The sequence below is a fragment of the Narcine bancroftii genome, chromosome 4, assembly GCF_036971445.1.
Source record: "Narcine bancroftii isolate sNarBan1 chromosome 4, sNarBan1.hap1, whole genome shotgun sequence".
NCBI lineage: Eukaryota > Metazoa > Chordata > Chondrichthyes > Torpediniformes > Narcinidae > Narcine > Narcine bancroftii.
Genome location: NC_091472.1, coordinates 182,186,872 through 182,213,868, shown reverse-complemented (window position 1 = coordinate 182,213,868; position 26,997 = coordinate 182,186,872).

The following is a 26,997-nucleotide window of genomic DNA, read 5'->3' as shown; positions in this document are numbered from 1 at the left end:
TGTGTCATATTCCAAATAAAACTGCTAAATGAAGTGGGGAAAAGAATTCTCGACTGACACTGGAATGCAATATTTTTTTCCTGTTTTAAGTGATTTTACTCTATTGTTCTGATCTCTAAGTCTTCAGACAAAAAGCTGGGTCATTCTCCTTTGAACAGAGAATGCAAGTTGGTTTTAATGAGGACATTCAAGATTATGATGGACAGTCAAGGCAAAATCCGCTGTTTCATTGAATCATACTGCATGGAAATAGGTCCTTCAGCACACCGAGACTACGACAATCATGAACCAACCGGTTCCACTAAACCTGCATTCCACGGGCAATTTACAGTGGCCAATTAACCAAAGTTTGAGATGAAGCAGATAATGGGTCACTAAGTTTGCAGATTATACGAAGGTTGGAGGAGTTGTGGATGGAGCTGAAGGTTGTCATAGATTACAAAGGGATATAGACAGGATGCAGAGTTGGGCAGAAAAGTGGCAGATGGGTAATTGTGAATTGATGCACTTTGGATGGGTAATTGTGAATTGATGCACTTTGGGTGGTGAAACCAGAAGGCTATGTGCAGAATTAATTGTCAGATACTAACAGTGTGGCGGAACAGAGGGGCCTTGAGGTTCAAATCCATACATCTCTCAAGTTGCCACACAGGTTGATAAGATAGTTATAAATGCCTGTGGGATGCTGGGCTTCATGAATATGGGGATTGAGTTCAAGAGACAAGAGGTCATGTGGCAACTCTACATATCTCAGGTGAGACCACACTTAAGAGTATTGTGTTCATTTCTGGTCATCTCATTATAGCAGGGATGTGCACACTGTGGAGAGGGTGCAGAGGAAATTTACCAGGGTGTTGCCTGGGTTGGAAATTAAGTCTTACGAGGTAAGGTTAGCAGAGCTCAACATTTCTCTTTGGAGCAAAGAAAGATGAGAAAAGGCTTTCCACTAATAACATTCTACAAGATTCTGAAAGGCTTAGATAAGGGAAACAGCCAATGCCTTTTTCCCAGGGCAGAAATAGCAAACGCCAGAGGACATCTGTACAAAGTGAAGAGAAGAAAGTTAAGGAGAGACATCAGGGGTAAGATTTTTACACAGAGAGTTGTGGGTGCCTGGAATGTCTTGCCAGGGGTGGTGGTGGAGGTTGAAGTATTAGGGACATTTAAGAGGCTTTTACACAGGGTCATGGATGAAAGAAAAATAGATGGTTGCAAGGTAGGAAGGGTTTAATATATTTTGTTGGGAATATATAGGTCGGCACAATATTGAGGGTTGAGGGCCAGTACTGTGCTGTAATGTTCTTTTTTTTTCTTTTTTTTAATGTTCTATTTTCTATGTGAAGGGGAAGCTGCAGCTTCAGATGGAAGGCAACAGGATCACAAGGACAATGTGCAAACTCCACACTGAGAGCACCAGTAAACAGGATTGAACCTGTGCCCTGGAGCTGATGGAGAGCAGATCTACGTCCTTCTCTGACTGAAGGGCCAGTAATTAGAGAACATTGTCTAAAGATAAAAGAAATAAAAGAACATCACACATTCTAATGCAATACTTAAAAATGTCAGAACAGCTCGATTTAATTTAGCTTCTAAAATGGGATTGGATAAATACATGAAGGAGAACGTTACAGGTCTTCGGGTAAGGGGAAGCAATTGGAGATAGTTGGACAGCTTTTTAAAAGAGTATCAACAGGAAGAATGGAATGAACCCATTCCACATTTGAATGATTTGCATTTTAGAATCCAAGTCATTGCTTAACAGTTGGTTTGCGGAGAGCCGCATCTTATCAGGCCTGAACATGTTTATCAGCCATCAAACCTCATCAATTACCACTTCCTATTAGACAGTTGTGTAGCAATGATTACTTATTGCGTACACTGAACCAATCAGGGACATTTCCAGTGCCATTCATATTGTTATTTTTTTATGATTTAAATCCATAATCAAAAACCAATCATAATTACATTTATACAGTAAACCAGGCTACAAATATAACACTTGATCTTTGTTATCTATTGCATAGTAATTGTCATTCTAGGATTTATTTAGAAAAAGCATCCAAAGTGTAAATTATTCATGGATTTGTACTGTCATAAATCGTACAGCATGGAAACAGACCCTTTAGATCACTAAGCGTCCACTAATCCCACTTTAGTTTCCTCACTCCCTCCAGATTCTACCACTTAACCACATTAGGAGAAATATTTCAATGGACAGTTCATCCATCCATCAGCACGTCTTTGGGATGTGGAAGGAAACTTGAGCCCATGAGATCAGGGTGTGAAGCTGCAGGAATGTGAGCATCATGGGCTATGGCTCAGGAGCATTACCCCTGGAGAATGGGATATTTGCCCCATTCAACAGGCAATCTTTATTTGATTTATTCATGAGAGGAGAGCTTCATTGCCAAGGCGAGACCAGCATTTATTGTCAGTTCCCAGCTGTTGTCAAGAAGGCGGAAGTGAGCTTCCTTCAGCTATGGCACTCCTTATAGTGAGCGTAACTGTCAAGAGTTGTTCTGCAGGGAGTTCTAGGATTTAACCCGAAATATTTCCGTGACAAGATGGTGTGATCTTTAAGGGAACTTGCTGGAGGTTCCAATTGCTCCTGCCTGGCCCTTCTCATTGTTACCTTCTCTGACCTCAGTCATCCTTATCACTCTGGAATCCTCCAGCCTACATCTATGCCTCAACACATCTTTCATCCTCACCTCTCTCAACTATTGACAGCCATACCTTCGACTACCCAGGGTCAGATCAATGGGATTCCTTTCCTAATTATCCCCAGCTTTCTGCCTCATCCTTCTCTTTTAGGACATTGCCGAAAACCTCATCTCTTTCACCTACAACAGTACATTCCTGGTTCATGAGGTTGGCTTTTATTTTGGCCATATCCTTAAGTCCAGCTAACTTGGCCCCTTTTGCTTTTGTTGGATCAAGACTTTGCTTTATGAAGCTCATTGTAGGTAGTTTATGACACTGTGCAGAGGCAACTTCCACCCTGCAATATGAATTTCAGGACCATGAATATGAGAATTCTCATAGGCTATGCCAATAGCAATAGAGTTTATATAGTGCAGAAACATGCCAGTTGGTCCAACTTGACCGTGCTAACTAAGATGCCTACCCAAGCGAGTCCATTGTTCTTGGATAATTTCCCTATTACACTTTCCAATCTACATACATGATATTTTTTGTCTTTTTTCAAAATCATAATTGTACTCACCTCTAAGATTCTTCTTGAAACTTGATCCACACACCTACTGTGTGAAAAAATTACCCATCAGGTCCCTGTTAAATCGTTCCCTCATCACCTTATAGTCGTGCCCTCTAGTTTTAGACACTGCTACCCTGGGATAAAGACAATATCTATGCCCCTTATGATCTTGTATACTATGATAAGATCACCCTCCACTTCCAAGGCTCTAGAGAAAAAAGTTGCTCTCTAGTTAAGGGGAAGGGGGCAAAACTTTAGGAGAAATGTTAGAGGATGCTTCCTCGCTCAGAGAGTGGTGGCAGAAAGGAATGATCTTTCAGAGGAGTTAGTTGCGGCAGGGTCCTTTCTGTCATTTAAGAGAAGGTTGGATGTGTACATGGATATGAGGGGGTTGGAGGGTTATGGGCAGAGAGTGGGAGGGGGGGAACTAGTGGAGTTGTTCAAGTGAACCGGTGTGGACTTGAAGGGCCGATATGGCCTGTTTCCGCGCTGTAAACTGTTATATGATTATATGGTTATTCAGCTTCTCCTTCTAACTCAAGCCTTCCATTACTTGAAACATCCCTTTACAGCTTCATAAAATATTTCCTCTAGAAGGGTGACCAGAAGTAGACATATTGTTCAAATAATGGTCCCACCGTCATCTTGTATGATTTGTAACTATTAACCCAGCTCTTGTACTCAATATTCTAACCCCATCAATTAACTTCTGTCCCATCTGTGGAAAGTTCTGCACTTCCCATATTGGTCTTGTTCATCCAGACCTAATAAAATTGGAGTGGAAGCCAAGGATCTGAGGAATGCCCAAGGCATACTTTGCTCAGGAAGAAGTTTTATCTGACATCTATCTGTGAAGAGAGTTTGTATATTTTACATTATTAAATATATTTATAAATATTATATGCTGCTGTTTTCATGAGCAGAGTTTGCATTACATTTTTGTTTCATTTATTATCAATTACAAACAAGAAATTTGATTGACACTTCTGTTGGTTAGCTTAGGGGTTGTGTCACACCTTTTTAATGACACCCACTGTAGTTCAATAGAAGAGCTTGCTGAGGGTAATTCCTATGATCACAGCACACTTTGCAATTATCCACTGTTTATAACATTGCTTTAAATAGTATAGTTTTCCATGGAAAGTGTCTTGGGAAACATTCCAAAGATCATTTAGTTGTAAATGTTGACCTGGTCTACAATTGAGGAATACAGCACCCTTAACCTAACTAAACAATGCTTTAACCTTGCATGGCTTCAAGGACCTTAAATAAAGAATTTTCCTATTAAAATAGTTCGCAGTGAAGATGCAATTTTCAGTCAGAATGCAACTGGTAATGGTTCTGAGACCAAATATTACACATTAATAGCAGTGTGTGTGCAAGTACATTTCCTCTCTTTAAATAAATTGCTATTGATTTTAATGTTATTGATTCCAACATTTCCAACCCGATTAGTATTTTCTTCTTATTTATTAAAAGGGTGCAGGTGCAGTAGGTTTTCTCTATTTTGAAAGATGGTTGAACAGGTTGATATGTTTCTATTGGAAGACAAGAATCACAAACCTGTTAAAACACTCGTTCTAAATTTTAAATTTTGAATTTAGACAAACAACACGGTAACAGGCCCTTCTGGGTTATGAGCCCTATGCTGCCCCAATTACACCCAATTGACCTACAATCCCCAACTATTTTGAAGGGTGGAAGGAAACCAGAGCACCTGGAGGAAAGCAAGGCAGACACGGGGAGAATGTACAAAGTCATTACAAACAGCGCCGGATTGAACCCTGGTCACTGGTGCTGTAACAGCTGGTTCTGCAATAGCTACTCTAACCGTGCCGCTCTGTTGTGAAGTCGTATTTCACACTATCTGCAAGTATAAGTGTTTGGGCACGGTCAAGAAGGGCTGTGATGGCCTGTTTCCATATTGTAATTGTTATATGGTTACAAGGTAGAATTCTATTGATATCTTGTTGTACCATTTCTGATGAAGTGTCCCAGACCAGAATTGTTCATGTTCCATTCTGCCCTCAAATTCACCCGGACCCTCTAAGCTATTTCTTTTTTTTTCTGGACCTATCTCCATTAGAGGAGTCAAACTGACCACTGATGTCCACTGTAAATCTACCGACTCCCCCAGCTACCTTGACTACTCCTCCCACCCCATCTCCTGTAAAGATCATCTCATTTTCTCTATTTCCACCACATCGGTTCTCAAGATGAGGTTTCCTGGTCGACAACCTCTGAACTCTCCTCAATTTTCTGGAAACATGGCTTCCCTTCTGCCATAGTCAATGGATCCCTCACTCGCCCTTCCTTCATTTCCTGCACGTCTGTCCTCTCCCCTCTCTCCTCAGATTAGAGACGCAGTTTCCTTGGTCCTTTGCCGCTTCCACCATCTCCAATGGAATCCCACTACCTGGCCTGAAAGATAATGAACTGGAGCATTAACTCTAGCTTCTCTCTTCATGCATGCTGCCTGACTGATGGAGCTTTTCCAATATTCCCTGCTTTTGATGGCCATACCTGTTGCCCCCTAAATCCCTTCACTTGTGCCACTTCTCCAGCTTTGTCGGAGGAAATTGAAAAGATCCTCTGTGAATTTAGAGCATCTCTTATGAAAAATAACGCAGCATTTATTTGTGTCTGAGGAATCGTTTTGTTCTGCAGGAAGTCTGCCTGCATATCCAGTGGAAATATTATGGTCATCAGAATTTACTTGTTAAACTTTGGGCTGCACATTTGGCATTAACATGATCGACCTATTGCCTTCATGACCAATTTTGCAGCTTCTGCTATTTTTTTTTATTGGTGCAAGACACCTAAGAAAGTGCTGAACTCAATAAACGAGGCCAACATTTTAATCACGATTTAAGATTACAAGTAAAAGACAGAGCAGGTTGCACTCTTCAATAAATCTAGAGAACCAATAACCTGCCAATGCTTTTCATGAATGGCATATTTTGGAGGCCAACGTGCACATTTAATTCCACCTTCAGTTCTCCCTGCAATCTTTCACTTAGGATCATATGAATTAAGAGCAGGGTATGGTACTCAAAGCCCCTCTAAGTCTATTCCACAAGTCAATGAGATCCTGGATAGTCCCATTGAAATCTTATCTCTGCAATCTGGTAAATTTTGACCACTTTTCTTACCAAAGAATAATCCAATTCTGCCTAAAAATATTCAGACGGAATAACTTCCCTTGATTTTGCTAACTATTCCATTCTAATGGTGTAGTTCCTGAGTACAGGAGGAGGACGGTGCTTGAAGATTTGAGGGGAGAGTTTCAAAAAGCTGTGTCTGGTCCAGATTGGAGCAGTCGGTAAACAGGAGATGCCATGCTTAGTGTGCGATCAGCAAGTGGATGGGCTGTCATCAAGAGAGCTTCAGGAGGAACTGCTCATCGTGAGAAAAGGAACATTTTAGCACACGAACTCTAAATTGGATTAAGATGGCTGAGCAAAGAAAAGAATCAATGTTGGATCTCTGCAAGCAAAAGTTTCAAGATGCAGCAGTCAAATCCTGCAGCACCAGCCCAGCATACTTAATGCCATGAGATGAGGCAAGCCATAGGTTCTCCTTTTCATCCTTGGCCAACAGCTTATTTTTCACCCTCCAATGTTAAGAACCACACATTTAACCCTTCACAATAGCCATTGTCAACAGGTGTGAGGGGTAAGGGAGGAAGATACTATTTCCAACGGCTCCTCTCCGACAGCAGTTTCTTATGGCAGAATAATCAGATTAATTTCAACAGAATATTTTACGTCCAATTAATCGGAGAACCAAGAGTCCCAAATTCCAAAAGTGAAACATCTTTGACAATCCAGCGCAAAGTCACTATATTGCATTGAAAATTCAGCCTGGATTGAGAATAGCGTTTGAGCTCATAAATGTGCAGCAAAGATTTTGATTAGTCAACACACAGCTTTGAAGTGTAACCAAAGAGTTACAATACTGGAGCATGCATGATAGAGTCCCAGAAGAGATGAAGTTGCACTTTATATTGTTGCTGCTGTGTTGGTAAAATGTCTATTGCACACCAAAGTTTATATGCAATTGTGGCCAGCATTTAATTTTAGAGTTTGCCACCTATTTCCATTGTGATGCATCATACAACATATTACAAAATATGCAAATTATATCACAAGGTTTGACTCATCTTCTTCAAGGTGTCTGCAATAAGTGTGTCTGCAATTATGCCTTAGAATATCAGTCTTTCCTACTTTTGCAATTAACTTTCAAAAAGATGTGAGTTGATTGCACATCCCAAGAAAGGTTTCAACATGCCATGAATGGATATGATAATTGTTTTAATTTATAGCAGCAAAAATCAGTTAAGAAAATCTTGCACACAATTAGTACGGGATAATTCTGGTTGATTTTGAAGTTGAATCTTAGTTCTTATTGGTCAATACTTCAACAATAAATTCAATTTTAAGATTAAAATAAATAGGGCTTTTTTTTATCACAATATTTCAATCATGTTTATTATTTAAAAGGTGCAGTTTCCTTTATGTTGCATTCACTCACATCCATCCAAACATTTTCAGAACCAAGTAGCTTAATCAAGTTTGCGCCTCAAAAATAACCAGCAGTTGTATGGAGTTTTTTTTTAATGCAGATGCCAAGTAAGTGTGAAAAGCGACTTTTTAAAATCTACTTGTTACAATTCAAAATATATAAACATCCTGGTTTTGAAGTAGTAACAGTGAGTGTCAATGAGGATAGTAGATTTAAAGTAGACTCCAAGATGTGGCAAACTGATCAACAAGAAAAAAACCCATGGAGTTTAAGGGAAAGAAGCAAGTTGGGTGAAATGCAAAGGATGAAGGCCGACTGGAATTTTAGCGATGGGAGGCCACTGTTAGATTTCCACAGGGCCTTTTGGTTCTCATGATATCTATTAATGAGTTGGACTTGCATGTGGCCATGATACCAAATTGGCAATGAAGAAGAAAGTCTTAGATTGCTGGAAAATGACAATCGATTGATTAGGTGAGCAGAGAAGGACAAACCAAGTTCAATCCAGAGATGAAAAAGACAATACATTTGGGAATGTTAAACTAGATATTGGATTAATGATAAGTGGCATTTAATGAAGACGTATGGAAGGACAAAAACATTTAGATGGAGAAGATGTCGAAGGTGGTTGTCTACAAAGGACACCAGAGAAGAGCGATTCAGCCTAATCAATGTGTTGAACATAGATTAGATCAGAAGTACTGTGTGCAGCTCTGTCACGAGGAAGGAAGTGATTGAATTTGAGAGGGTGCACTCAGAATGCAAGATTGACAAGGAAAGGATTAGGAAAATTTATGGGGATTGGGGACTGAGTTCCAGAAAGAGTAGTGGATATAAGAAACTCTTTTCACATTTAAAAGTTATTGGGATGTGTAATTTTAAGAGCTGTAACCTATAAAGCTAAGTACCGGGACCTGGGAAATGAATATATTTAAATAGCTCATTCTTTGGCTAGCATGGACATAATGGGTCAAATGGCTTCCCTTTGTGCCATAAATATCTATGATGAAGTGTTTGAAATGAACAAATTTCTACGAGAAAAGCATTAAAAATCTATGCAGCAATCTGGGAAACTCAGGCAGTCAGCATAAATTTTGAATACTGTGCACTATTAACAATAATGAGATAACTAGGGAATGGTTAAATGGATTTGGTTTCATCTGAATGACCAAAGCCATTGAACTTAAGATTTGGCTCTGGGTGGCTAAAATCTCTGAGGGAATCAGCTACGTGCTGCAAAATCTGGCTCTGCCACGGCTGACATTCTCTGGTTTAAGGATGGATTTCTATTAAAGAGTATTCCTTTGTAAATAGCTCCTGGATTCTAAAACTATGACTGTACAATCAGCAAACGTGATCTCAGGTGCAATTCAACTGTGGCAGCCTTACCATGACAACTGCTGTATCTATTACGAATAAGTCACATCATGACTTCTGCATTAACGCAGCAAAGGGCTTGCGTAACATCGAAGTTCTAAAAGCGATAAGTCTGTCATTTCAAATCACTAGTATTAGGGCGATTGAGATTCTAGTCAGCAGCACCAGAGCAGGATGAGCAACCATCTCATATCCCGAGAAATAAAACGGATTCGGCATTTACAATAATTATTTTACATCCAATGATATAGACTATAGGAGACAAAGCAACCAAATTGTAGAAAGTGAGGACTCAAATGCGATTTTGACCCTTTTATTTATGTTGGTTAAGGGATAAATATTGTCCAGGACATTAGGGTTAACCCCAAAGAAGTGGGGTTGGATGCTTTACATTCACCCAGGAGACCACGTGGCCTCAGTTTAACGTTCAATTGATAAGATGTCCGAAGAGCAGCAATTATGGGCAGAGCAATGTTCTCAGAGTTGCACTGGTGTATCAGTCTCAATTTGGTCAAACCTCTGGAGACCTCCATTCAGAGACAAATATCCAATCTCTCCTTCCGTGTGTATAATGAATTTGCAGCCAACGCAGAGACACTATTCAGCTTTTTTTTTAAAAAGAATCCAGGATGATTTCCGGAACTAGATTTAAACCATTTGAGTCTGCAGAAGTTAAAAAGGGGAAAGATGGTGGGGTTTAGTCATAGACATGTGGACTGCGGCTGGTAACATGCTGAACCAGACACTATTGTCAGGTTACCATCTAAACTGTAAAGTAGAATTGCAGTGCGACTTTTGCTGGCCACTCATTTCCAAGTATAACAACTCAGTTGTGCATGAGTAAATGATGGTAACAAATGCTCTGCCTTTGCAAGGTAACACGGGATTGTCAAACTAGGCCTGGAGAGCACAGTGGTTATCTCCACACTGTTACAGTGCCAGTGAGCTGGGTTCGAACCTGGTGCTGTCTGGAAGGAGTTTGCACATTCTCCCCATTCTGTATGGGTTTCCTCCGGGTGCCCCAGTCTCCTCCCACCCTTCAAAATGTGCGGTGGTTGTTGGTTAATTGGTATATTTGGGCAACACAGTCTTGTGGGCCGGAAGGGGCTGTTACTGTACTGTATATCAAAATTGATCATGGGAGTCAGAGACAGAGCATGAGGAAAGGCCCCTCAGCCATTGATCCCATGTTGACCATCAACCACCATTTATATTAATGCATAATTTAGTCTCTCCACCTTCTCATCAATTCCCTCCCCTCCCCTCAAGATTCTACCCCTCACCGACACACAATGGCCAATTAGCTGCACAACTTTGGCATGCGGGGAAAAGTGGAACAGCTAGAGAAAAGCTCTGTGGTCACAGAAACGGTTTTTATGGAGTGACGCTGCATTGAGGCCGGCTCAACTGGGGGGCAGGGGGTGGGGGGGAGTGGACTTTTTATGGAGAAGGCCTATAAGGCTGTTCCAGCATTCCTTTCATGGAGAATGGCTTCCTCCAGAGCTGAGGAAGGCAGGGCGACTGGTGCCGTGGTGCCACCCGTCAACATGACATTGTACATATGTGCTGAGAGTGGCCTATACCAGAAAATGGCGACCGAAGAGCAGATGATTGAGATGTGTGTGCAAGCAATTCTAGGACCACTGATATGAATATACCTGCATGTGTTCCCTGCCGTGCTTGCATTGCGGTGGGGGGGAGTGTTTAAAAATCACACTCCTGGGTCATGGGCTGGCGATGTCATTGCAATGTCCTCAGCCCCGCCACTTTACAGCTGCTTGCAACGACATTGCCTTTATGGATGAGGTGGAGTGACTGCACTCCACCTCTGACTGTACCGTCAGGATGGATTGGAGTCCGTTTGCTGGATCCACCCTCAGAGTTTTTAATGGAGGGAGGTTTGGGAATCCCTTTTCACTCACTTATTTCATCACTATAAAAAGGCCGAGAGAGAATTTGCAAACTTCATGCAGCAAGTACCCATGGTCAGGGTTGAACCCTGGTCACTGGAGCTGGGAAGTAACAGCTTTACAGTCTATGCCACTGTAGCACCCTGAAAATCAAACATCAAAAGACTGCAGATACAATATAAATAAGCTATGATTTAACCTCTCTGAATTCATGCCAACCGAATTGATAGAATTCTTTGAAATAACTGACAGAAATTTGGTAATATACTAGATGGCACATCAAATTTTACAGCTGTACCAAAGGCTAGAACATAAGTTGGGGTTGAATGGATAATGCGTTGAGTAAAATACAGAATATAGATAGCAGGAGTAAAGGTTGTTGGATTGGAGAAAGGAAGGAAAAAGTTGATCTGTTTGGATTGGTGCTGGGACCACTGTTGCATCTGCCTTCCATTAAAAATAATTTAGGAGTAAGTAGGTCAAATTCAACATTGGGAGCTGGTATTAAAATTGGCCAAAACTAATACTGAGGAAGAGTGAAACAATACAAGAAAACACATAAGTATCTAGAGATTTATCATTGGTTGGCAGTGCTGTGCATGCCATATGGTTATGCTGGTACAGAGTTTTCTTGCCTAGGAATTCATTCAAGCATCGCATATAAATAATATTGGGCTGTCGAAATTTAGGTTCACCCGTAAATGTGCAATTTTATGCCCCCCTATAGTTCCTGTCAAGAAATTTGTTTCTCAGTGGGGTTTTTGTGGGAAGAACTTTTTTTTTTTCGCTTGTGCAAAGACTCCCCAGGTGTTCTCAACAGTTGTCATTTGCAAAGGGGTTTTCCACCTCATAAGAAGTGGAAAATTATTAGAGTAAGTGTGGGAATGAGTCTGAATGGCAGGCTTCCTCGTATCAAATGTTCCATTTCTTCCCTACTTTCTTTTGATCTTGTGTTCTAATTTCATTTGCAATCACTTGCCAGGACCACAGTCAATGTTCCTGTGGTCCTTCTGCATGAAGGGCAAGTCTTCTGAAGGTCACCACCAGCTGGTCCAGATTCCAAGGCACACTCTCCCACCCGAGTCCCTCCTTTTCACAGATGGTGGTGAATCTCTGGAATTCTCTACCCTGGAGGATCATGTTGGGTAGATCATTCGAAGAATTTAAAGAGGAAGTAGATACTTATTCAAAAGTTTGTGTTCAGATATAATGGGGAACTTGAGCAGAAGACGAGTTTAGGCCTAGGGAAGATAAGCCCTGATCATGTTGAATGACAAAACAGACACGAAGGATCCACTCCTGCTCCTATTTACTTGTGTCATGTCTTGATAGATCTCATTAAATTGATGAATGATTTGTCTTGACAGGTATATGAGGAAAAAAATGGAGCCAATGACAGAAAATTCGATCAAAGTTTATAATTACTACACCTCAAAAGACTGAAACCTCATTTTACAGCTGATACCGAGGAGCTATGGTTGTGGTAATTGGCTGAGGTACTTCTGAAAGGAGTTTAGATAAGCCTATGAGAGAATGAAGAGACCAGATGCATTACGGTTTCCTGTTCCTGTGCTCTATTGGACATAACAGTGGTGTAAATGTTGCACAATGTACACTTTTTAAGTTCTAGCTACATTGCCCATTCTATTTTATATAAGTGCAAAAAAGCTCACAAAGTTCTGACTTCATTACTTCCTGTCAAGTCAAGTTTATTCTCATCTGATTGCACAAGTACAACCCGATGAAACAGCGTTCTTCAGTCCTTGGAGCAAAATACATAGACACACCTCCAGTCAACACACACATGCAGACAAACAATACCTATGCAGGACAAGTATTCATATTTACAAATAATTTTTTTTTGGTAAATTTTAGTCTTGGGTGAGCAGTTCCTTTGGTCATTCACCATTGCTTGGTGGTGCTGGGTCTGATACTCCTGATGAACCAGGAAGTCATTGCTTTGAACAAGGTTGAAGGATTTCTTTTCTCCCGCAACTTCAGTCAAGGTCCTTCGTGGCCAAACAGTGCTGCATTTTTAGGCAAAGTTGACCCTTTCCCCATCAACTTAACTGAGGTGAGCTCAGGGTTCTGCAAATAAGTTTTTTTAAATCTCATTTCCAGAGGAAATCATATTTTGAATTTACCATGAACTTGCACGATTAGTCGATTGATGAGCATCCTTCCGCATCCATATTTTGCAAAGATTAGAAGGGACGAATAAAGGAAAAGGTGCAAACTCTGGCTTTTGCTAATGGCTGAGCAATAAAGCCAGCCTTACTCTGCAGGAGCAATCTTGACCACAATTCCTATTCCACTTTATTGTGATGCCAACTCAGCTTACAACAAAGATAACGCTCTTAAACCCTGTTTTTTTCCTCTAACTTCTATCAGCTGCATTATCAATTTATGGTATTATAAATATCTTATTTGACAAGCAGGCGATTTCCTTAATGAGAAATAAATGGGAGGCGGAATGAGAAAATGAGCAGCTGGCCCTTGTTTGGATTCTGAGAGTTCATTAAAACAATATTAGGCCACATGCATTGTATTAAGTGTTTCCATTTTTTTTCTATGACTTGAATGCTTCCAATCAGCAAATTGCAGGCTGGAGCATTTGTGGCCATCCCAGCTCATGCATAAGAAATGCTGTGTGCCACCCATGTCATCCCGTGACTCAAAAAATGTTCAAAATCTTAATTGAATAATGACAAGGTTGGCAGACATGTCTGGTGGGAGACAAGCATCGTAGGCTCTGCAACAGGCCGAGATGATTACACTTTATTCCCGATTAGATGGCTGAAATTAGAATGTAATTCAAATCGTCTTCACACCGAACCATCACAGTCCATCACACCATTTATTAGGACCCATCAGCATTTGTCTCACCCGGGGCATGGCACTTCACAGCCAATCATTGTCACCAGGGCCAAGGCAGTGAAATTGACAAGGCTCCGGCCGAACCATTTCGTGCGTTCTGCTGACTCTTGGCTGGAACTTTTGGAACCCATCCAGATATCGGTGATGTCACATAAAGCACGAAGGAGAGTAAATTGCTCCTTGTGGCTGCATGCAAACCAGTCCATCAGTTTGTCACCAGCAATGCAGAAGCTTGACTGATGGCTGAGTGCTAAAATGATGCATACTCTGACTGCCCAGCAGGGACAGCGTTCAAAGAAGCTGAGAGATAATGGGAGAGGCTGGAGCAATTGTCAGTCAGCATAAAAGTGAACCTGAATGAAAAATGGAAAATCTATAAACATGAAATTGATCATGAAATGTGCCTCTGTGGAGATGGGTCACTGTGAAGCTTCAATGAAGCCATCCATTGCAATTTAAGCTTGCCCTTACTGAGATCCCTTTGAAAATTCACCTCTCAGTAAAAAGCATCAGAACACAATTTCACAGCTGCAAGCTAACAGGCTAAAGTTTGCATTATTATTTCAATTCGATCAAGTTGGCTAAAATGAGCAATCGTTAATAAAAGATAATTAGAAAGAGAGGTTAATTGTCAGAACACATTTTAAAGAATACTGCTTTGATTCAGTCTTCAGTGTGTTTTGATTTTCTCTCTCCCCCTCTCTTTAAATTTGTGCAAATTGATGAAGTGTTGATGACATCACTTGTTGCAGCTCATACCACAGGGTTCAAGCGCGTGAATTAACATTTGGAATTGACTGTCTAGGTTTGCTGCCGTGCCCTGAGTGAAGGGGTTGCATCTCCTCAAGACAATTCAGCCTGCAGATGCTGACATCCTCCGTAATTAATCCGGGAGGTAGTCTCAACAATGAAGGGAGGAGCACTCATTCTTTAATTGCATTCAAACTACCTGCAGAGAAAAGATAAAAGGAAAGGCAAACTTCACCCAAAAAAAATGTTTGAGAAAGGTGCCTGATGTGATGTGGCATGGCCACGAACAGGGCAGGAGAGAGGTGGGCGGAAGCTTCTCTCAGTTTCCTAACGGGAGTCAGTAACATCAAGGAAATCATTGAGGAAAAGAAAATGAGAGCAAGCTGTGATGATAGCATGGAAACTAGCCAGTTCATATAGCTACCTAGGCAAACCTTCTGCAAGGCTGGTAAAAAGGAGCATCTCAACAGAATCTAATAGCAAGAAAGACCATTCATTTTATTTGCTGGCTCCCTCAGAAAAACTGCTGGTGTTAAAGTCAAAACACAGATGAAATACAACAGCCCAAGGGATTTTTCCCGTATGTACAGCATTGATTTGAGATAGAGTCAGAGTTTTGTAGAGCACAGAAATAGGCCCTTTGCTCACCTCGTCCACACCATCTGTCTGAATCCCATTCCCAGTACTCAGCTTGTGGCTTTCTGTTGCATTGTATCATCTCAATACTTAAATGTTGCATAGATACTTTCTTCCATTATTTTCTCAGCCAATGCATTCCATACTTCAATGATGAAGAAAAAATTCTTCCTCAACTATACTCTAAATGATCTTCCCCCACTACTGCCTCCAAATTTAAACCTGTGCCTCTCGTTATGGATATTTCACGTGAGGGGAAATGTTCCTCATCCACTACATGAACGAAATCCCTCAATCAATCATATTTTCCCCACCTGTTTTTGAAGGAAAACAGACCGAGTCTCTCCTCGTCCCTGTTCATTTCCAACCTACAGTCCTCACTGAGACCTCACTTTGAAAATCTCCCTGCCCAAGATATTACCTATTCATTTCGAAGTCTTGGGCTGACGAACACTGTCAATCACTTGGAGAACGTTACCTGAAAATGGTCAAGATTCCAAAGAAATGAATGGATTTGCTGGGAAAGTGGATGTTGATCACTTCGGGGGGAACAAATACAGTCCCTGCCACCTAACAGGGGGGTTTGTAAACGAACTCACGTGATCTGGTTAGAAAGCCAAAATCAGCATCCATTTCCCATTTTCATCCAAATTTGTAAGCAGAACGGGTGTGGTACAGACAGAAGAGAAATGTGCTAATTCCCATGTTTGCTGCTCCCTTTATTTCATTGTGCAGGTGCTGAATGAACGAGCGAGGTTGCAGAGTCTCACATTTGCTGAATGTACAATTTCACCCATTATGAAAGTTGATGCACAGAGGAGAAGCGGTGACTTGAAACTATATCCACCTGTCTAATGATTTGTTGGCCAGTAAAAGGCACCCAGATTGTTGAAAAAATTGGCTTGCTTTCGTGCTTTGATAAAAGTAATTATAAGTAAGATTTAAAGCACTGCAGCTATTTAATAAATCAGAACTTGACTTAGAAAACCGTGAAAGTCACTTAACATATTAAAAAAGCACTGGTTCTATTTGTATCCTAGGATGCCAGACTCAATATTCAGGTTTGCATATTTCATTGATCTGAGATCATCCTCTCTTTAAGTTTCGTTTTATTGAATTATTTTGTATTCTGCTCCTAGGCAAATCTTGCTGTCATTTTCCAGTGGTTGATTTTTCTTTAACCAGATCTCAAGCATGAACACATTTTTTGACCTCAACAACATGCATTTGTTTACCCCCTGAATTGTGGTAGAAGTATCACTTTGTTGAGCATGTTCCATCAAAATGTGACAAGAGCACTGGGAGTAGGTATCAGGGCAATGACCAACTGAAAGGCAGGAAAGCGATAGGGTGACGAGAAGGTGGATGGAAGTCGAGAGTCCAGAAGGCTGAAATCAGTAGAGAAATGGTTAAGTGTGGAGGAGAATTGGAAGTGTGTAGAGATCTCAGAGGACTCCAGAATTGATGGACCACACCAGTCTTGGAGGTTGCAGGTCATTAGAGCAACTCTGGGGGGAAGTAATCATGAAAATCAAAATTGTAAAATCATATCCTTTTGAACTGGGAGCCAGTGGAGATCAGCAAGTAAAGATGGGGTTCAACAAATCTTGGTGAGATTTATAAGTCCAAAAAGTTATTTTTAATTTGCCTTTGGTCTTAAGTATGAGCACCGCTTGGATATACACATCCAACCAATCTCCCAGTTCACTTATTTCAATAATCGATTTCCACAATGAAATAGAAATTTAATTCCACTCCAGGACTTGGACTTCACCTTTATTGATGTACTTCATGTTAGAAGCTCTCTATTCTCCATTTCTTGGCGAGTGATCTTGTCTATTTCTCCCAGGAGATCATAGAAGTCCTTTATATGCCACCGTACAGTCACTTCAGTTAATAGCTTTACATTTTCAGATTTCAAATCACCATTGCAGGATTGGAGTTCACATTGTTTGGGTTACAAGTCAATGGCGAGACCAGCAATATCTTTCTTTTCATTATTTTTGTGGTGCAAAATTTCAGTATTTGCCATGTGGGGACTCGAGCGTCATCTCTACCATGCATAATGATCATAACATTATCCATAAAATTTTCAGGATTGCTAATAAACCGGAGAGATAATATTATTTCCCTCCACTCCCGCCCCTCATTATCCAGACTGGAATTCTAAACTTGTTTCCTAACCCACTAGCCACAAGTTGATGAAACTCTTTAGATCCATGGCAGATGAATGTAAGTATTCTCAAGCAGTTCAGGGGCTCTCACCAACCCTAAGTCATCCATCAGGCCTTGGTTCTACTCTCGGCAGACGCATATTCCCTCGATGAAGATAACCGCAGAAGAGAATTGTTTTTCCAAAAAGAGCACCAGAAGTTAATACTCATGGACTGTCACCATTACCAATTACTGCTCCAGACTGATCCACCAGGGAACTTTCTTGTATTAATGTAGAGAAATAGTGGTCTGATGCCTTTTGGCACCAACCCATGCTACTGTATTGTAGGATGGGTCCGTGCCAATGGACAGCGTTCTCAGCACCAAAGCTAATATAACCACCAGGTGTGTCACTCAAATCCCTTTGGTTGTCTGGCTTCAATGACAGAGGAATCCATAATGAACCCCTCCCTAGCTCTCAGTCCATACGAGCTGCTGTGCATTCTGCTTGTTCTCCCTTCAATTCCAAGCCAGCAGTCACAGGTTCTCTGCTGCATGGAGGCCCTTGTACAGCAGGGTGCAATGTCAGATGAAGAAAGGTATTTAGTTTGCAGGCATATCATGTTAACCCCTTCAAGGACCCCATTGGCTGTTTGTGATTAATATAAAAATAACAGTAGTGAAACCTTTCTCTTTTCCCCTCAACCTGTATGCACATTTTTCTTAATTTTTAGCTGTTTGTAATGAATTTTAAAGATTTGCAGATTATAAAGTTTCAGGGATACAGGCATCTGTTCTTTCTGAGCTGTTAAGGTGTTGGAAATTAAATTTAAAGTTATCCATTTAACCAGCAGCTCAGCCCACACCTCTGCTCATTTCCTGAAGACAGCTATTTATGCTGGAATGAGATTGCCTGGGGTACAATTCAGCCTCTGCCATGTCTGAGCTAAGACAGTTCACAACAACAGACATCATCCCGAAGCCTGATAATGAACGCACTCTCCGGTAAGGGCCTTGCGACATCAGTGTGAACCAAGAAGGTTGATAATCTTGGTCCATGCTTAACTCTGAAATACTGAGACTAACAATAGGTTAGTCTGTTGCCCTTCAATTTTAGATTAGAAGATGTAATACAGATCAGTGATCAGACAATGGGCCTTCCTTGTCTCAGTTACACATTGCCTCAGAAGAATGACCTATACACAATATTCAGTAAGGTCATAGGTTTGCCACCAACTCACATCAATGGACAGAATTTTGAAGATTCCATTCCTAAATTGATTGTACTTCTAGACAAGCCAGTAAATTCTTGTCACTGTATACCCTCCGCTCTGAAGCTTTTGATGAAATGTTGCCTTGATTGATATTATTAGGTGGGGGGGGGGGGGAATCATTTCACTCATCCGATAAGCACCAACATGACTACAGCTCTAAGACAACTCCTTAACCTTTTCTAGGGTACAAGATTGACCATGGAACAGTAGTCATGGAAGATAAGCAGACATTTATAGCTCACCTCACAGGGAAAATTGCAGAGGAGAGGAACATCAACAACAAATGGCGGCGTATTCTGCCTTTGGAGTGTGTCGGGAAAGACAGGGGAAATTCCTTTGTCTTCCTGAAACATCTTTGTCAGCTGAGTAATGTGGCAAAGCAGCAACGACGATGTGCAGGGCAAAGCATTATTCTGCTCCCGCACTCATATTAAAATAATGTACAAAACCTGCACGGGGGGCTGCTTCGGAAATGATACTTTCAGCAATCCAACACCCAACCCCAACCAACCAATTTTCCGCTGCAACCGCTGCAACCGTGTCTGCCTGTCCCACATCGGACTTGTCAGCCACAAACGAGCCTGCAGCTGACATGGACGTTTACCCCCTCCATAAATCTTCGTCCGCGAAGCCAAAGAAAAGAAGAAGAACATAGTCCACCAATAAATTAAAGCAGTTTTATCAATAAATGTTATCAATCGTGTCCAATAAGGATCAGAGACTAAATAAATAAATGGCAAGCACAATGATGGCAAACTCATGGATAAGAAGTATTTACAATTAAAAGCTGAAAACAGAGACTTCTTTGAAGGAAAGATAGGTCTAACTGAAAATATAGCTGCATATTTGTACTTAAAACACAAGACAGAGAATGAATGGAAACTTCTTTGCAACACTGTAGGCTGAGTGCATCACAACAAGGCATGGTTTTTATCTCATTTATGAACTACAGTTAATTAGTGGTGCAAATCTGTGGCAGGAAGGTGTCCATTCACACCTCTTTGATGCTGGGTTAGAGCCCCCATCAGAGATTATCATTCCTGTCTGTCAAGTGCCAACTATGTTTGAAATGGATTTCCCCATCAGGTATTAAATGGAGAAAGAGGGGTGGGGGGGGAGGGAAATTAAAAGGGAAAACGGCCTTAAATCCTGATCCCTCAGACTGACACATGCCTCCCTCCTGCTGACTACAGCCATCAGCGCAGACGAGTTCCGACAGTCTGATCCTTGGGGCTGCACAGCTGCAGAAGATTGGATGGGAAGTGATCCAAGAATCCAGGATAATATCCTCTTCAATTCCTATAAGCCTTTGCACTACAAATGAATTGGTTTCTTATGCACAGGCGTATCTGGATTTGTGTGAATTCCTATCCAATTGTAGCTCAGGAACAAATGAATTTACAGAAAAATATTTGGCATTTGGTGATAAGGAAGAGTTCAAATTCATACAATTAAATCCACAGAAAACACAAATGTGGATTTATATTTGAATTAACATGCATAATATTTAAGTCAACATCTTCACAAGTATTTGAAAATGTATTAATTCTATTAAATTAATAAATAATTCCTTCGAATCTACGGTATACAATGCATAAAGGTAAAGGTTCCATTATTGTCACATAATACTACATTTAGAATGTAACATATATAAAATTCTTTGACTTTTTCGACTGTAAGGAAGACAGAGAGGTGCCACTTTCACAGAAATGAGGCCCCAGTGAGGAACAAACTTGCCACCCTTGGTTTACAAGACCCGTGCTTTAAGTCTTGAGCTATCCTACTAAAATTATGAACATTTAGGGTCCACAGTGGCACAGCTAATGGAGCTGCACCTCACACTCTAGTGAGCTGGTTCAAGAGAGATTGAATATAAAAGAAGGCATGCAGTTTTTAAGGCTTTATAAGGCATTGTTCATACTGGACGGAGCATTGACAGTAATTTTAGGCTCCTTATCTAAGGATAGATGTATTGGCATTAGAGTGGGTCCAGAGCAGGTTTTCCAGAATGAACCCTGGGATGAAAGGGTGATCATCGGGGGAATCAGAAGTGGAGAGGAGCAAAGGGAAATGCAGAGCGGTTCCAGCCTTGTGGGGGATTATGGGTAAAGAAGATGGCCATCGATCCCTCATTGGGTCAGCCGCCACTGCTGCCGTAAGTAAGTTTTGCTCTTGCAAAATGTATGTTTTAACAGGGAGGGGAATGGCGCAATTTCAGTGTAATTGCAAAATGTGTTAGTAAGTTTTAACCAGGAAGGGGGGGGTTGGGGGGGAAATTTCAGTGCTTGCCTTAGGCGCTATGATCCCTAAATACGCCACTGGCAATCACTGAATATAATTATAATTAAGACCATTTCAAATTTACCAAAACAGACATGCAGGGTCAGCGTCAGAAACAGGCGGTTCATTAGTTCTCATTGTCTAACAGGCTTGTGCATGAATATTACTTGTCAATAACTAGTCCATGTCTCGTTCTTGCTGCATGCAAGTAGACTTCTTCATTTGCCAAGGAATTGTGACTGGAATTGATTGTTGCATAATTATCAATGAACATCCTCATTTCTGACCTTACAAGGGAAGGATGAAGTAAGTGGGAATGGTTAAACCAAGGAGATTGCCCTCAGAGTGATGTCTGAGGGATGGGATGATCAACCTCTGTCATGCACAGCCATCATCCTTTGTCCTAACCATTGGGCTGTCCTCCCTTTGACCTCCACAATTTCCATTTTACCACAGTAGAATGATGTCACACTCCATCAAGTTCTGTCTTGATATTAAAGCAGCCAAGCTCATTTCACCTCTAGTATTCAGCTCTTCAGCTCATGTTTGGCCAAGTCTCAAAGTTCAAAGTCAATGTACAAAGTTCATATTTATTGACAGACATCACCTTCAGCCTGAGATTCTTTTTACTGCAGGTGAGGCAGAATTGGTGGAGCAAAAAACTGTACCCAAGAAGATATGTAGACATGTAAACAAATAAAGAAATGTAAACAAACTGACAATGTAATCACCTAGAAAAGAATCAATAAAGTGCAAAGGAAAGAGTTATTAAATGAGTCTCTGATTGAGTTCGTTGTTGAGGATTCTGATGGCGGAGGGGAAACAGCTGTTCCTGAACCTGGTGGTGCGAGTATTGTGGCACCTATACCTCTTTTCCAATGGTAGCAACGAGAATAGAGTGTGTGCTGGCTGGTGTGGATACCTACAGGGCATGTGGTGGGTGGTGTGGATCCTTGATGGTTACTGCTGCTCTTCGATAGCAGTGTTCCCTGTAGATGTTCTCAATGGTGGGGAGAGTTTTGCCTGTGATGTCCTGGGCAGTGCCCATTACCTTTTGCAGGGCTTTCCAGTCAGGGGTATTGGTGCAGCTGGTGATAAGCTCTGGAGTCAAGTGATCCTGGCAATACCTAACTGGTGAGAAGAATATTGGTCTAGATCAATGATCTACTTCTCTGGATGCAGCCACAAAATACTGTGTTAAGGGTACCATGGAAATGCATTGATGATTGTCTAAGAATTTTTTTGTTGTACACCTTTATGCCCTTGGAAAATTTGGTCTCCCTTGTTTTAATCCTTGAAGAGATCCTTCACCTGAATTACTTGCAGATAATTTGGCATTATATTGCAATTGTGTATTGCAATACACAAAAGAGTCTGGAAAAACAACCAACTGAAAAACCTCACAAAGATAAGCGTATACAGAGCCGTTGTCATACCCACACTCCTGTTCGGCTCCGAATCATGGGTCATCTACCGGCACCACCTACGGCTCCTAGAACGCTTCCACCAGCGTTGTCTCCGCTCCATCCTCAACATCCATTGGAGCGCTTACACCCCTAACGTCGAAGTACTCGAGATGGCAGAGGTCGACAGCATCGAGTCCACGCTGCTGAAGATCCAGCTGTGCTGGATGGGTCACGTCTCCAGAATGGAGGACCATCGCCTTCCCAAGATCGTGTTATATGGCGAGCTCTCCACTGGCCACCATGACAGAGGTGCACCAAAGAAAAGGTACAAGGACTGCCTAAAGAAATCTCTTGGTGCCTGCCACATTGACCACCGCCAGTGGGCTGATAACGCCTCAAACCGTGCATCTTGGCGCCTCACAGTTTGGCGGGCAGCAACCTCCTTTGAAGAAGACCGCAGAGCCCACCTCACGAACAAAAGGCAAAGGAGGAAAAACCCAACACCCAACCCCAACCAACCAATTTTCCCTTGCAACCGCTGCAATCGTGTCTGCCTGTCCCGCATCGGACTTGTCAGCCACAAACGAGCCTGCAGCTGACGTGGACTTTTTACCCCCTCCATAAATCTTCGTCCGCGAAGCCAAGCCAAAGAAAAAAGATATTGCAATGCATGATGGATACCAGAGTTTCAAAATTCATAATGATCAAGTATCAATCTTTCAGAATTTTTAGGATAAAAATGGGAAACCCCAGCTTTTAAGGGCCCTCATAAATGTATGTATCGATCATATATGGTTACACAACTGAACAGAAAGGAAGTTGTGGTTTCCTACTACTGACACATCTGGTGTTTAACAATAGGAACACCAATTCTTTACCTTTCAGTTGGACTAAATCCTGTCTAAAATGCACATCACACATAGGGGTTTTAAATATTATTCCACACATTGGATGTGTCGCTACCAATACAGTCTCCATATAATTGCTTCAAGAAAAATTCTTATCTGTGGTCACATCAGTCATGGCCTTAAACAGCATCAAGACTGAGAAAATATGAAAGATGGAATTGTGAAGGTACAATATATGCTGTGGCCTTTTCCTTCAGCAAATAGTTATTTCCCATTCACCACTTCCATGCATCAGCTTCTTCTTTAGTTCTCAATGAGGGGGAAAAAAAACCATTTGAAGATCAAGGCCTCAAATTTGGTTCAAAACTTGTGCTTTCTGAAATGCCCCTGAAACTTGGACTGCCTATAGCAGGCATCTCAAGCTACCAATATAAGCTTTCCCCACAAAATCTTCCAAAACCCACCAGTGACAAGCAAATTCTAGTGTTCACTTTGGCCAATGTGCCGAACGTGAAGGTCCTAATTAACACTCAAATGTCTCATGCTATTTGCACACTTGACACCAGCTCCCTGAAATGGACGCTCTGTTCAGTCACAGGAGCAGATTACCAGGCACACAAAGGAAAAAAATTCAAGGCTGTGCTCAAAGCATCTCTTCTGGGAATCCTTGATTTGTGATCTTTCAAAATGGAAGAAACCATTTGGGATCAATAAGTCAAAAAATCAAAGTTAAGGTCAAAGTTCAAATTTATTGTCCGAGCACACTCAGGTCAACACATACAACTCAGATTTTTTTTTTGCAAGCCAGGCAGAAGTTCTAATTACTGATAACTGTAAACTCACTAAACGTAAGAAATGTAAACAAATTACTGTGAAAAAACAGATGTATAAATATGCAATAATAAAAAAATGAGCAATGTATGAATCCTTAAATGAACCGTTGCTCAGGAATCTGATGGCTGAAGGGTAGCAACTGTTTTTGAATTTGGAGGCACTTGAACCTCCCTCCTGATGGCAGCAGTTATGGTTTTTAGACTGTAGGCATGTAAGGGAACAATCAAGGAATTTTGCCGCTATTCAGGCAGTCTAAAAAGGAATGTGCAGGAATTTTGAGTCAATTCCTGCCCCACAATTTATCCTGCAGGACCCCTACAACCTTTTGGAGGAAGCCTGCAGTGTAAATCGTACCAGAAAAATTTGTGGACGGTCATGCACTCTTCTGGTACTGCACATCCAACCCCCAGGACTATTCTACTCATGTAATTCCAGTCTAAAAAGGCACCCAGTGGGAATGAATGACCACACAGGCAGTACGATTTTCCTGACATTGCAGTCTAAAAACCATAAGAAAGAACAGAGCACATTGTGGGTGGTGTGGATCCTTGAAAACTGATTCTCCTCTCAGATGGTAACGTTCCATTTGGATGGGGAAAGATATGCCTGTGATGTACTGGGCTGAGTCCTCTGCCTTTTGCAGGATTTTCCACTCAGAGGAATTGATGCTCCCATACCAGGCCATGATGCAGCACATTTTCCACTACACATCTTGATGAACCATCAATAACTCCAAAAGATTGAAGTTATATAAAATTGATAGGCTTTTGTTCACAATAGAATGGAGTCAGGTCCATGCTGGTCGACTGTCCTGAACTGGGGAGGGGGCTGTGTAACAGTCACCTTTAGTCAGGAGTCTGTGGGAGGAGCCACAGGTACAGTCAGCCAATGGGCATGCCAAGACAGATAAATGTACAAACATTGGTTTACCACACATCTGTCAAGGCTTCCCAAGGTTTCGTTTGACATACTACCCCTTCGCAAACTCCTGAGGAAGTAGAGGCGTTGATGTGCTTTCTTCACAATGGCATTAATGTGATGGATCCAGGACAAGCCTGCCGAGATAGTAACTGCCAGGCATTTAAAGTTGCTAACACAGATTCATAAAGACATTCAGTGCAGGACCAGGTCTTTCACCAACCAATAAAACCCTATCTACACGCATCCCATTTACTAGCACGTGCTTCACAGCCTTCTTAATGATTCAAATACGCATATTGATACTTGAATACTATAATAGCATCCCCTTCATTACTTGGGCAGTGGATTAGAGATTCCAAACTCTGTCCAAATAGGTACTTCATCAATGGTACTGAGAATCTCTAGTCCATGCACTGGAAGCACACAAAAGTTCATGCTCAAGTGGCCAAAAGCATCTACGACTCCATGCATCTGGCACCTCCTGCCCTAGCTGGGGAAAAGGTCTGCAGGACCTGAGTTACCTCAGCACCCACAAAGCCGAAGACGAAGAACTTCCTGATTAGTCCAATTAGGTGAGAGTAGACACTACATCTACCATATTAAAGCAGAGCCTTGCTTTAATGCACGTTAGAAATTCACCTGCCTCTGTGAACTCTCAGTTTCTTTGGGGCAAGCAGTGGGAATCGATGGATTACATCATTCCTCACCATACTAGGGTCTTCCAATCTTGCAAATGATTTGATATTTTACCTCATGCCATCCCATCAACAATCTTAAGTGCATTTTCTAAATGCCAACCCAAAATCCGAGATGACATTTATTTTCCAGCAAACAAATGAACTGACTCTTGCTGCTTGGAATACTTTGTGTGTTCTTTGATTCCTGTGTTACTCACATTAGAAGAGGAATGAAACTTTAAAAATATTGTCTATCAAATGCTTTGCGATGTTGCAATGTCATCAAAGTCTCCCAAGAACAGCATGCTCCTTCTTCCTTTGTAATAATTTATTGTGGGATAATTACGTTTATGTTTTTCAGTTTTCGCCATATTGTGAAAATACTTTGCTGCATACTGTAATATCATTGTACTGCTTTCCATTAATGCCGGTTGAAAGCTGTAATTCCCCCAGAGGTCAGCCATTTAATATTAAGTGCTATTGCCATTTATTGTGTTCCCATAATGCTACTTGCTGAGCTCAAGGACCTTGGGATAATTCTACAGAAGAGTGTTGTAGAAGTGTACAACAGGTCAAGATCCTTAGGAACCCATTAACATGCTCACTCTCCATGTTCTCTCTTCTTCTTGCAGTGTGTCATCTGCATAAAATTAGTGTGGTTTTGGAGGGGTGGGGGAGGGGAGCAAGAGGAGTTGTTAGGGTTGGGGGGGGAGGGTAATCCCTCAGCCATGTTGTTTGATGCTTGTGTGTGTGACCTTGATGTAGCAATATATGAAAATGCTGTGGGATCATGGATGTGAAGTTGCTGGCCACAATGTTAATTGTCTAGTGTATACCGATAATGTAGCCTTTATCTGCCCATCTTCAAAAACCAGCATAAAATTCTGTCTATCACTGAAAGCAGCACTGATGAGCAGAATGTTCCATATATTGTTGAGGAAAGGAAGAGCACTGAAGCCGCGAAATTATTTGAATATTGACCTGTTATTTATTGCTTTTTTTTAATCCAACCAGTAAGGCAAAGTTTTCTACTGAACATTTCCAGGATGAAAAGATTGTTAAATATTTAAATTGAACACTCACTTGACAAATCAACTGCATTTGTCACAGACAAGTCAAGTCTACATTGAAAATTAATCTAAAGCTTGATGTAATAAGCTTTAATAAGATTGTTGAAGCACAAAGTAATGAAGGGTCAATACATGTGCCTGCTCAACAGTCAAAATATCAGAAGAGAATCCCAAAACTCTGACAAATATATATTGTTCTTGCTCCACTGTGGGGTTTTTTAAGCATTAAAGCACATTTCATA